This window comes from Arvicola amphibius, chromosome 4 (genome assembly GCF_903992535.2).
Source record: "Arvicola amphibius chromosome 4, mArvAmp1.2, whole genome shotgun sequence".
NCBI lineage: Eukaryota > Metazoa > Chordata > Mammalia > Rodentia > Cricetidae > Arvicola > Arvicola amphibius.
Window position 1 is genome coordinate 83,576,438 of NC_052050.1, and position 13,631 is coordinate 83,590,068.

The 13,631-nt window shown below is 42.6% G+C and overlaps 1 protein-coding gene across 6 annotated transcripts in view; it reads left to right on the forward strand.

Moving 5' to 3' along the window:
• Positions 1-13,631, forward strand: part of Tenm2 (teneurin transmembrane protein 2) — a 961,804-nt gene that overhangs the window by 680,089 nt on the left and 268,084 nt on the right. The window lies entirely within an intron of this gene.

The window sequence follows — 13,631 nt, forward strand, 5'->3', positions numbered from 1 at the left end:
TTTTTTTCCTTGACAATTGAAATGTATGGATCTGTTCGGCGCATTGTCAGCGAGGATGTGGCTGGCCTACAAACACACTCCAGTGGCACACTTCTGCACCGCACTAATTTCTGAGTGTCTAACAGATATATGTAGGCAAGCAGATGTGTCACAGGGGTTGCTGTAAAACTTAATTAATATCCCTGAAGAGCTCTTAGATCATTTCACGAAGAGTGCTACTTAAGAAGAAAATATTATACCTATGGATGCTGCACATATAACGGAATGTGGGTAAATATGCGGATGGGTTTTCTTATACATTCTCGTGCCTCGAAGGATCGGATGCTGATTCTAATGGAAAATAAATTGTATTAAAGATAACCATGTCTGTATTAGAATTTAAAAAGTAAAAAGTAACATTGTCCTAACTGGAGCACTAGAACACTGTACACTTGGGCATGGAGAAGCAGATCTTGAATTCATAAAAATGAATAGCAGCTTTTGCTTTTTTTTTTTTTCATTTTCTTTCACTTCTGCCAGACCCCTTTCAAGGACTGCTTTAATGCCTTAAAAATTGCTGGCAGTTGGGGACTGGTGAAATAATTCAGTCTGAAAAAGACTTGTCCCATACAAACACGAAGACCTGAGCTTGATCCCCAGAAAAGGCTGTGCTGTCATGCACCTACCATCCCAATGATAGGGAGTCAGAAACGGGTGACTTCCTGATTCTCACTGGCCAGCTCCCCTAGCCTAACCCAGGAGCCCCAGGCCCCAGTGAAAGAGACCTTTCTTAGGAAAACAAGATTCCTGACGATCAACACCTGAAGCTGGTCTCTGGACTTCACAGGCATATGCACAAACGTGTACATATGTAGGAGCACACACGTGTGAGTATACACACAAATACATGCATGCACACACACACACACATACACACACACATTGCTGTCAATTGTCCTAGTCCATTTGTAATGTTATAACAGAATAGTTGAGATTTGCTAACTTATGAATGTAAATGTATCAGCTTATGGTTCTGGAGGCTGGGAATTCAAGAATGAAGGGGCCAGCATTTGGCAAGGCGCTTCTTTGCTGCATGATTTCATGCATGTGGGAGAGAGAGAGAGAGAGAGAGAGAGAGAGAGAGAGAGAGAGAGAGAGAGAGACAGAGAGACAGAGAGAGAGAGACAGAGAGAGAGAGACAGAGAGAGAGAGACAGAGAGAGAGAGAGAGAGAGATGCAGCTCAGGACTCACTGGCTTTGAGCAATCCACTTCCAAGATAAGAAACAAGGCTTACAGTGATTGATCTGTCCGTGGAGGTGGAGTCCTCACAGCCCACTCATTCTCTCAAGGGACTCCCAATTAATACTCTCACAGTGCCAGCAAGTCCAGTATCAGTTGGAAGAGAGGCAAGTTTTCAAACCATGGCAGCAGCTAAACAAGGATTCAGATAAGCCAATTCCATCTCTTCTTGCCAGCCCAGAAGGAATCTTTAAAAGTACTCAGCCGATTCAAACTGTTATACCTAAGCATTCCTTCCTCTCGTCTTCTCTCCTTCCAACATTATTTCCTCTTTTCCCTGCCTTCCTTCCCCCCCCCCCAAACCCTTCTTCTATCCCCCAGCAAACGGGTCCTGAGCACCTACGAAAACCTAGAAAATGACCCTTCTTGAATTATGGTTTGTTTTGTGAGGGCCTTGTTTGTTTTGCTACTGTCGGTTTGTTTCCCCGTTCCTTCCTGGTCCCAGTATATGTTTTAGGAAGCAGGAAAGTCCATCGTAGACATTATAGATTAAATTCTCAAGTGAAGAATAGCAGGTAGTAGGTTTTAAATTGGGGAAGTAACATGGTCAAGTCAGACATGGTGGCACACTCTTTAATCCCAGCACACTGTAGGCAGAGGAAGTCCTAGGCCAGTCAGGGGTAAACAGTGAGATCCTGGCTCATGAAAAAAAAAAAATTCTCATGTGTTTAAATAATCAGAGCAATAATTATTATATAGTACTAGGAAACTTTGGGTATTTAAGTAGTAAAAACTTATGACGACGTTCAGCACTTTCCTGAATTCTGCGCAGACCTATGTAGGCCCGGTGCACGCTCCCTCAGTCTCTGTGTTTCCTGGGAGTTTGACTCGTGTTGGTTTAGAGGGTCTTGTTTTCTTGAGGTCCTCCATTCCCTCTGCCTCTTACACTCTTTCCACCTCCTCTTCTACAGGGTTCCCTGAACCCTGAGGGGAAGGCTTTGATGGACACATCCCCTTTAGGACGTAGCATTCCAAGGTCTCTCCCTCACTGCATAATGTCTGGCTGAGGCTTATAAATATGTCCAGGCTTTTCTAAGAAAAAAAGAAAGGAAAAAAAAGTCTACTTCCAGTCATGCTCAGAATAGTAAAATGTGACGTCTCTACGCCGTGTGTAACTTGACAGTTACAGCACAATATACGAGGGCATCGGAGTGATTAAAGGCTGTATGTAGGTCCAGGTGTTCCCTGTGTTAACATCTGGAAGACTGTCAACATGATCCCCCTTCAGCATCACGGTGACTGAAGCTCTTTCTCCTTGACAAAATCTTTTAAGTACCAAAGAGAAGAAAATATAAAGAGAGGCGCGTGAGGGCAGGGCTCCTTTGTAATAGAGGAGCGGAAAACAAGAGAAACGTAGAGGAGCCTCATCTCGGTGTAGGGGACTTTCCAGAGCTGAAAGCCACTCGGATTCTATTCTTTTGAAAGTGATTTAGATGAGAGAATGCACCATGAGATCTTCGTGTTCGCAGAGATACCACACCTGTGTAGATAAAGTGCGCTACAGGTGGGCAGGGACGTGACAGATAAGGAGCAAATACATTACCAGAAATTCTTACAGACTTCGGGGGGAGATTATCCGTGCGTTCCCAGTTACAAACGAGGAGCTGGAGCGGAGATTAGGATACAGGGATGTGTGGAGATGTACAAGCATTGTACGGCTGTGGAACAGAGGGAGAGCAGAGCGGTAGCGTGCACACCGTCGCCACGTGGAATCTTAGAAATTAATTTTTAGAAATGCATTATCCCACTATTTTCCAACCCATTGGGTGTCTGCAATAGAAGTGGTCGGCACATTCACGCCTGGCGTGCCTCAGCAATGACACAGAAGTTGAAAATAACAGTTTCAAAAAGAAAGAAAGAAAGGAAGGAAGGAAGAAAAGAGAAAGAAAAACTGGAGCGGTGGTTGTCAATGAAGTGACGTTTTGCAAGCAAGGAGACCTGAATTGACCCCCCAGAACCGCATAAACAAAACAAAATAGCAACAATACCCAGGTCTGATGTCATAGTACTAATCTTTTGTAGGATTTATTTATTTATTATGTATACAGTATTCCACCTGCACGCCAGAGAAGTTATCAGATCCCATTACGAATGGTTGTGAACCACCATGTGATTTCTGGGAATTGAACTCAGGACCTCTGGCAGAGCAGCCATTGCTCCTAACCACTGAGCCATCTCTCCAGCCCCCAACATAGTACTTACAACCTCAGTAAGTTCCGGCCCTGTGAGGGACCCTGCTTCTGCCCCTGCGATTAGCAGTTCCCTAGGAGGGTGAGACTATTCACCACGGCATCAAATGACAGCGTGTAACATGTGCTCATGCTCGGTGATTATTACATGACTTGGCTTCTTACTTGAGGCCTTAATATCAAATCCTGTATTTGCTTTGGAAATGGGCACATGTTGGGGCACGATGTATTAAACTCTTCCAAGGCTCCTGGGCTCAGAATTTAGATCCATGTTCTTTCTCAGCCCTTCCCAGGGCTCTGAAATTCCATTTTATTCTCACTTTCCAGAGGCATCGGAAGCTGGGAGTTGAGCTGCTTTTCTCAATGTCCTGCCATGCCTGGGACTCTAAAACATCTCTGCCATAATTTGTGTTTTCCTTCTCCAGACAGTTTTGAGTACCATCTATGAATTATCAGAGATGTTAAAAAGCAAAATAGAGAAAAAGAGAATAGTCTTGATAACGTGACTAGAGAAACATGGTAAATTTGTAAGGCGGGCCTAACAACAGGAAGCAGAGCGTGATGAAGGGATTCAGACCCGAGGCTGTGGAGATGGGAGACGTCATCCTGTTTGACAATTGTATCTAAAGGGTTATGTTCTTTGACAGGGGAATACTGACGTAAATTTGTTTGAAATAGCTGTCTCTGTATGCCCATTGTTTGGTGCATCCAAAGTCAAGTTTCAAGTCAAAGTCACAGTCTTTGTTTTGTTACCTAATGTGTGTGTGTGTGTGTGTGTGTGTGTGTGTGTGTGTGTGTGTGTGAGGATGTCCACCAATTAACTTGGGGGAAAAAGTCACCAAATTTTTTCACAACACCAGAGGTGGGAAAAACGAAGACTCCTCATTTCATCAGAAAGACTCAGAAATGGTTTTGCTCACAAAACGCCGGTTTCCTTTAGCGACCTCAAGAGACCTTACCTGTCACATGGGATAGTGGTTCATTCCATGAAGGAGGAAGGAAAACAAAAAAGGTTTACAATGAAAAATGCTGCGTTATGTCACAGTGTGACACAAATTTAAATATCAAGAGTCAAGGTTTCTATTTAGAAAACGGAAGGCAATAAATTGAGCTGCTAATTATTCCAGCTGTGAGTATTTTGGGTACAGCTGCAGATTTTGGAGATAGCAAAATAGAGGATTTTCCCAGTATTCATTAGACAAGTGGCTACAGTAGCACCCTGGATAACTTGAAAGGCCCAGAGATGGGAGACCTTGCAAACCTGTTTATCCCTGAGACAGCCCCTACCCAAAGGGAGCCGTGACTGGACACGCACTTTCTGTCACCCTGGTTGGATGATTGGCTGATTGTTGTTTTTATTTTTAAGTCAAGAACTAGCCATTTAAATTATTTTCAGATTTTCATTTTAAAAACCATAGTTCACTTTTCAACCCAAATATCAATTCCCAGATGGAAGAGACAAGCTCTTTCACCATATTCCCAAAGTGTTTTGAGAGGGGCTGGCAACACACTGCTGTAAGGAGAATGTATCCTTCCGACAGATAATCGAACTGGTACAAGGTCGTGACTATGTGACAAAGAATGCAGAGCGCATAGTTCTGTCCTCAAGATGCTTCATATCCACATGCGCTGGCCATTCACAGGTGGTTCTGCTCCTAAGCGTGCTCGATGAAAATACTCTCCCAGCGTTTCAGATCTCCTGTCTCCTTTACGAAGTAAATAATGCCATGATCCTCCTTCCAGAGAGATTGACTAACTCACCCAAGGTTCTACGGTAATGAGCATGGTGCCTGGATTCAAGCACCGCCCGCCTGCCAGATCTGCAAAATGACAGCTGCCTCCTTGGTATATGATACCATTGCTTCTCTAAAATAACAAAATCAGTAGGAATAATAAAGAATACTTATGTGTACAAAGAAGGCTGACCTAATAGTTCCAGCCTGTCACCCACGAGTTCACAACTTTGCTTTCTACTTTAATGTAGAAACTTCATTTCTTGACCATGGGTACGTTTCATGAGAGGGCCTAAAAGATGACCTGATGATGCTGTCCAGCTGGTAACTGTGCACAACAGTATCCCACAGCATCTTTTTCAGTACTGCCTTTCCCCATCTCAACCTGCATATTCTATCTTCTCTTCTCTTTCTTGTCACACCTCACGTCTCTTGCCTCTATCTCTCAGAAACCTAGACATCAAATTTCCCCTGGACCGCCATCATCACACTCCTATCGGAGACCGTAATAATAATGCCAAGAAGGAAAGTGGTTATTTAACCTCTCTCCAGCTAAATGCTTTATTATAACTCCTGAAAACCTAATTACAGTAACTTTCCATGCTACAGTACACTTCATGGCCTGGCTCTTTATTAAACCTACTCCTTTAAAGACAATAAACCCAGTGCTTCAAAGGCCAGGGCAGGCCCCGTGAGACCGAGGAAACCTTGTGTCCCATTGCACACCCAACCTCCATCACTGAGCCCTGCAACCCCTGTTTCTGCTGGTTTTCTGCCTTTCTCCTTTTGCTGGATTTTTGTCAAATTTCAGGCACCTCATGAACGATATGAAAAATATCTCAGGGATTAATGGGCTATGTGTGTATCAATATTTCCATCTACTTCTCTGAAGAGCCAGGGTTCATTTGCTTGTGTGGGGGAGGGAGGGTGTCAGTTTTCTCAGGAGAACAATACTTGACTCCTGATCTGCCTGAGAAGTAGAGCTGCTTTGGGGCATATGACACAACCCGGAGACTCGACTTTTGCTGTGATTCTACAAGACTGTTTCCTACAGCCGGCTTCCTGCGTAGCGGAGAAGAGCATGTCCTCAACGGTCATCACCAGTTGTCCTGCTGCAGTGTGTGAGTGAACAGGAGACAGAGTGAGAGAGGAAGGGAGAGAGGCAGGAAGAGGAAGACAGCCTGACCTTTGGAGTTGCTGCAGGGGGATTATTTGTGTAGTACATTTCAGTTTCGAGGCCCTGCTGGGATAACCCCCTGGGAATAAAGCCAAACCAACAAGAAATCAGGAACCCACCTCTGGGGACCCCACTGGTTTGTTGCCTGCTGGAAAATGGTATTTGGCATTAAAGGATTTTACGTATTTGTTTGCTTCTTGCTTCGGTTGAGTTTGAGGTTAATGACAAAGTTCACTGGTGACTGATCAGAGGGGGTGGGAAAGACTGTAAAGAAATCCCTTGTTGGAGCCTCCCATCAGCAGCCACTTGTTCTGAAAGTTTCCAGATGAGTCAGGCATCCTGTGCAGCTGAGATATAAATAATAAATATATAATAATAATAATAATAATAATAATAATAATAATAATAAAACAATTCACAGCTTTTTAAAAATGCAGACTCTTGCATGGATGCTATGTCAAGGTTTTTTATTTGTTAGGTTTCCTTTTGAAATCTCTCATGGTTGTTGAATGGGGGGGGGGAGGAGGGTGTACCCTTAATTTCCTAAGCCAATTTGAAGCAGATCCTGTTATTCTCCAGTTCTTCCTCAAATCCATGTCTCTGCTGTCATGTAAAGTGCACAGGAGGAAGACTCTTAGGTACGCTTTCTCCATTCTTATTAAATGGTTTTGTTTTCACGTGAAGAAAAGTGATGATATTGACCCAAAAGACAGAGAGAGCAGAGGGAAGCACTGATCGCTGTACTCCTAGGAAATCACAGACGCGAGATCCAGAGCTGAGCGCACAGATGGAGGGAAGGGCAGGTCCCTGCTGCTGGCCTTCCTGACCCATCCCGAGCCCCCCCACACGCACACACACCTATGCCCTGCAGACTGAGTGCTAGAATCCAAGTTCTGTTCCCCGCATGGCTAGGGAGGGAAAGAAGCAGGCAGGTTCCACTTTGATTCTTTTGTAAAACATCCAAGAGTGGCTTCCGTTGTCCCTTGAAGTGTTAGCAAACTCCAAGGACAGCACTTTGGGGGCCCCTCATGCGCCTCGCCTTTCCAAGGCACAAGTGGCCAATTCTGAGAGCAATTGAGTTGTGCTTGAAAAATGTCAAGTGCATTTGGAAACTACACATTTTTGCTGACGCCTGGAGTCCTGAGCAGAGCTATTTCCATGACCAACCGCTGGGAAGAAGTTCAGCTGGGGCATCAGAAATGATTCCCCGCCACACACTGAGTAGGGCCCCTGAGGGGGAAAAGCTGTCTTAATAGCGGGGTCAGTGGGAAATCAGGAGTCTCCGAATCTTCCTCCCCACAGCCACGTGACCACACCATTCCCTTGTGGCTCGTGCTTCTTTATATTGTATTTTACTCCATCTTATTTCTGTTTTCACTGTTCAAAGTTTTTATATTTTTCAACTTAAAAAAAAAAAAAAACAAAAAAAACCTTCAAACAGAAAAGTTTGGGAAGAACAGACAATGAAATGCCAGCCACCTGACACAATGCTGTCCTCGGCCAAGTGTGTCTTACCTGTCAATAGAGGGAAAGCTGCCAGCTGTCACACAGAATCGTTTAGAAGTTGAAACTTTTGGGACACTTTACCCAAAAGGCATCTACCGCCAAAAACCACATTTTCAGCAATAGACGTAGTCACAATCGGGGGCATTTAGTTAGACATATTTGGAAGTTGTAAACTAGATTAGAATTTCTTAATCTTTAATGTGTTTTAAGCTCACCTAAGACTCAGCCAGTGCCTTCCTTCCTCCAGTCAGAGGGAGCCCAGGAATTTGTACATTTTCAGTCAAACCATTTTCAGTCAAACCCTCAAGTGATGCTAACTCAGGTATCTGTAAAGAAGAGTCTAAAGACCATCTGTATCTTTTTCTTTTCTTTTCTATCTTTTTTTGACCATCTCTTTCTTAATGGTTTGCCTTTTTTAATTAATTGTCTTAGGTTAGCATACAAAGAAATAGGTCTCTTCGCAAAGATCAGTTTTTTATCATGGGGGGGGGTGTGTTTACTAAACTTTATCCTCTATAGATTGTATTATTAGGGTATGAATATGTCTTAAGAGAAACAGGATTCTACATACCTTTGGTGCTTTTATTTGGTCATTTTTGAACACCAGGAACTGAAAAGGAGTGAGAACTACATGAACTCTATTTAACCGTAATCGTCACAGACAGCATAGTGCCACTGAGCAAGCCAGAAAGCATAGGCTGCATTGATGCCGACCCCAAAGTCTGTGGGTCCTGTTTTTGATCGGGTATTGGGTTGTGTGTGCAGAAATGCACATGCTCACTATTGCACATAGGCAAACATGAAAGTCCCTTCTACAACCAGTCATCAAGATTGCAGAAGGAGCCTTAATTTTAAAATCTAAAATGTTCGTAATACTGTGCTTGTAGCATATATAATTTCAACCTCGGGAAACACTGTAGAGGTCAGTCGTTGAACAAAAATACCCGGCCACTGTGGCAAAGGCTGTATTCTAGATGATAAGTCATCGAACTAAATAAGTCTGATAAACACCCCATCATTTTACACTTCGTAGCAATTCGGTTCTGATGATGGATGCAGACAGTAAATAATGTACATGTGTATATGTGTATGTGCATATAATAAAGGAAACAAGGGTGCCTGTCATGGTGAGAGAATCATAGAGAATGAAGGAGGCTTGGGGAAGATCTCTGAGGAAATGGCACTAAAGCAGAAAGCCAGACAACATGAATGGAGGACTAGCCGCATATTTCCAAGCAGCAGGGATACATGGTACAAAAACCCTGGGGTGGAAGTCAAAGCATGATAAAGAGCAGTAGAAGGGCAATCTGACACACAAACAGTAGAGGAGGGGAGAGCTACAGGATTTGGTTGGAGAGGTGCCACAGTCAGGCCATGCAGGGTGCCGTAGACCCAGGGAAAGACCCAATGTCATTCCAAGTAGTATTAGAAAGCTTTATTTAACCAATTACAAGTACTGTTAATTAGTTACAAGTAATATCCTATTGGTTAAAAATACTTCCTCTGAGCCTCTCATTCTTTTCCGATGAACACTGCTATATGGATAAAGTAATTAGAAAATTGCTTTTGGAATATGTGGTAATTTTGTTTCTAATATTTTCATCAAGCAGCCACACTGGCTGCAGCTGTGTTTTTATTGTATTACAAAGTTTGACTAACTTTACACATTTAAAAATGCTGATTGTTTTCATTTAAATTATAAATACATATTTTCTGACATCCACCTTCTATATATTTCTATTTAAAATGTAAGAAATGAAAAGTTGCTATTAACAATAAAAAAATTTTAAGGTTAAAAAAAAAAGAAAGCTTTATTTAGGGGTTGCGGGGCAAAGAACATGAAGCTAGCTAGAAGGAAGTGTGGGAAGCAGACTGTGTTGTCAAAGGGGATTTAATAAAGAAATATTAGAAGTTCATAAAGAAATCTCCTCTGTGAGCCAATTCAAAGAGGGTTACGGCCTGGGAAGATGACTCAGTAGGTAAGAGCACTTGTTCTGAAGGCCTGGGGACCTGAGTTCAGATTTCCCAGGATCTACATAAGAAGCCCAGTGTGGCCAGGTTCATACCTGTAATTCCGGGACTGTAGAGTAAAGAGGTGGAAAGATCACTGGGGCTTGGTGGCTACCAGCACAGCTCTATGTTCAGTGAGAGAATGTCTTAAGGGAGTAAGGTATAGGGTCTCCCTTCCTTAGACACACACACAGACACATACACACACACAATGATGCCTTTCATCTCATCCCCAAAGATACAGTAACATGGGTCTCCCTTCCTTAGATACACACAGACACAGACACACACACACACACACACACACACACACAATGATGCCTTTCATCTCATCCTCAAAGATACAGTAACATGGGTCTCCCTTCCTTAGACACACACACACACACACACACACTCACAATGATGCCTTTCATTCTATCCCCAAAGATACAGCAACATGAACAGTGCTGTTACAGAGCTGGAGAAATAGCTCAATGACTGCTCTTCCAGAGGACTCCAGTTTGATTCTCAGCACCCATATGTCAGCTCATAACCTTCTGTAACTCCAGTTCCAGGGGATCTGATGCCCTCTCTGGCCTCTGATGACACCAGGCATGCAAGCAGTGTATAGACATACAGGTAAAACACTCATACATATAAGATTATATATATACATATATATATATACATACATACATACATACACACACACACATACACACACAGTGTTATTATGATGCAGTTTCTAGTGTGGGCTGAAATGTCCTAGGCAAGAGAGTTGGGAGCACACAATCATGGAGGTAAAAACCCAGCTTATAATATAGATGTCTTTTGTCCTCTGTTAGAAGGTCAGGCAAGCCAGGGGACTGTGACCTTTGTGGCTAGAAGGGGAAAAAGATAAGTGAAATTAGTGGGAAAGATTTTCAGAAACGCATAGATGAGATTCTTTATGGGGGAAGAGAAAGAGGTTAAAATGACTACAGCGCTAAGACAGGCACAGGGGAGGGCGGCGAGGGTGAAGGAAAACAATCTAAATTTGGTTGTGGCATACAGTGTGGAAGAGAAGATACCTGATACACAGTAGGGACATGGGTCCAAACCTGAGGAACAAGTTGGGTTACATATGCAGACCTGTCGGTGATGGCTGAAGTCATGAGATTGGACCGGACATGAGAGTTTGAACTCACATTTTTTTTTGAATACTCATTAATGTCTCCTTACTTGTGGAGAATGATCCAAGAGAATAAGTTAATGGGACCCTACATCAAGGGTCAGGGTTTCTACTCTAGTTGGCTTTGTGCTGGTATTTCGTGGTTAGTACTGAGCCAGATGGGAAGTTCTTGAAATGTGTGTTGCACGACTGTCAAGCTTTAAATTAAAACTTGGATTTTTGAGCTCTTTCTGTTGCTCCAAAAATTCCTTAGTAAAAGCTAGTCATTAAGAAGTGAGCACCTACCATGAAACTCTTTAGACTAAGTATTTTTCTTAAATGGTCCTGGGTGGTTGGTATAGCAACCATCGATGTAGCACCTGCGATTGTACTTCCCCATGATAGTGATGCTCAAGAGTAGGGCTGGGCGACCAGTGTGAGCCAACTTGTCCATGAAGAGCCCTGCTAGGAACCAATTCAGGACTTTCTTGCTCCCTTAAACACCGTAGCTAGGGTCGTCTCTTCAGAAGACGTCGTTGATCCCATTAGAAAAGATCTATTAGGGCCAGGGCGATGAATTAGCCCAGTGGTTCTCAACCTATGTGTCATGACCCGTTTAGGAGTCACACATCAGAGATCTTGCATATTAGACATTTATACTACAATTCATAATAGGAACAAAATGATAGTTATGAAGTAGCAATTAAATAATTTTACAGTAGGAGGTCACCACAATATGAGAAACTGTATTAAAGGGTCACAGCATTGGGAAGGTTGAAAACCACTGGATTAGTGGCTGAAAGTACTTGCTACCAAACCTAATAGTCTGAGCTTGGTCCCCAGAACCTGCACAGCAGAATTAAAGAACCAACTCCCACATGTTCTCTGCCCTCCACACATATGCCATGGCATGCTCTAGATAGATAGATAGATAGATAGATAGATAGATAGATAGATAGATAGATAGATAGATAGATAGGTGGATAGATGATAGATAGATAGATAGATAGATAGATAGATAGATAGATGATAGATAGATAGATCTCTATCTCTTTTCCTTTCCCTCTGTGTGTATAGTGTTTCAAAAAGAGCTAGTGTGTATATGTGCTTGTGTGTGTGTATATATAATGTTCTAAAAAGAGATATTGGCAAGAAATCTGACGCCATATTTATGGAATTAAATATGCATGCTTTATTGAGATAATTGAATATATTTATAGCACAAATAAGGTCTAAATATCAGTTGTTTGCTTTATATTGGTTATGTTACTTGTTTTGCTAATCAGACACATTTCCGACATGATTCTCAGTCATATTTGGTATATATAAAGGATCCAAATACTTTAAATATTTCCATATATGTAGTCAAGATACAAATATTGATGATGATGGTGATATTGCCCTTAGACACCTCTGGAAAGGCCTGGCAGTCCTCAGTAGGAAGGGCAGTACAGTGCAGTAGGTCTTGCTCGAACTGGGCAAATAATTGAGAGAGGCAAACTACAACTTGAGCCCTGTCTTATTTCTATTACTTTACTTTATAACCATGGCACTTTAGAAAAGAAAGCATTTCATTGGGCTTATGGTTCCTGAGAGTTGAGTCCATGTTGGAGCAGTATTGCAGCAAGCCACAGACATGTTGGCTGGGACCACTGAGAGCTCAAATCTTGATCAGCAAGTAGGAGGCAGAGAGAAAGAACACTGGGAAACCTCAAAGCCCCTGTGACACACCTCCAACAAGGTCACGCCTCCTAGTTTTTTCCAAACAGTTCCACTAATTGAGGACCAAGTCTTCAAACATATGAGCCTATGGGGGCCATTTTCATTCATACCACCATAGCCCCGGGTCATATTTCTACTCTCTAACTCTGAGCTTAAGGGTTCTCGTGTTTTAAAACTGAGACAGTCTTATTGTGCACACCAGGGGGCGCAAGTGAGGTATAAGTGAAATATATGGCCTGATGACGTATATAAACAGCCATTAAGTAAAATACATACATGACTAGGAGTGGGTGACGGGTGACACACACCTTTAATTTTGTCACTTGGGAGGCAGAGTCAGGTGGATCTCTGTGAGTCTGAGGCTACCCTGATTTACACAGTGAGTTAAGGACAGTCAGGGATACATAGAAAGATTCTGTAGCAAAAGATAAAAATGCATCTACTGAAAGTATGAGGAAAGAGAAACTGCCTGTCTTGACATCTTTACATCTTAGAATTGCAGCAAATGCAACTACCAAATAATGGAAGGACTCCAACCATGTGTGCATGCATGCAATCTTTTGCTAAAGTCTCCTGTGGATGTTGGGATCTTTGCTGGGGACTAAAGACACGAGGACGAACTAGGTCCAAAGTGAGCTAAAGCCCCTGCCCTGAGCAGCTAAACTCTAGAACGCGACTAGCCACCCACACCTTTCATTTTCTGGATATGTCCTTGTTTTAAATAAAGTGTAGCCAGTCATACTTCAAATCTCATCCTTGGCATATCTATGAAAGGGAATAATCTCTTGTCAGAGAATTGATGCCCTGTGAAATATCTTTGGAATGACCATCCTCTGAGAAGTCACATGTTTTTTTCCATACTTTATGTTCTATAATAGAGTTATCA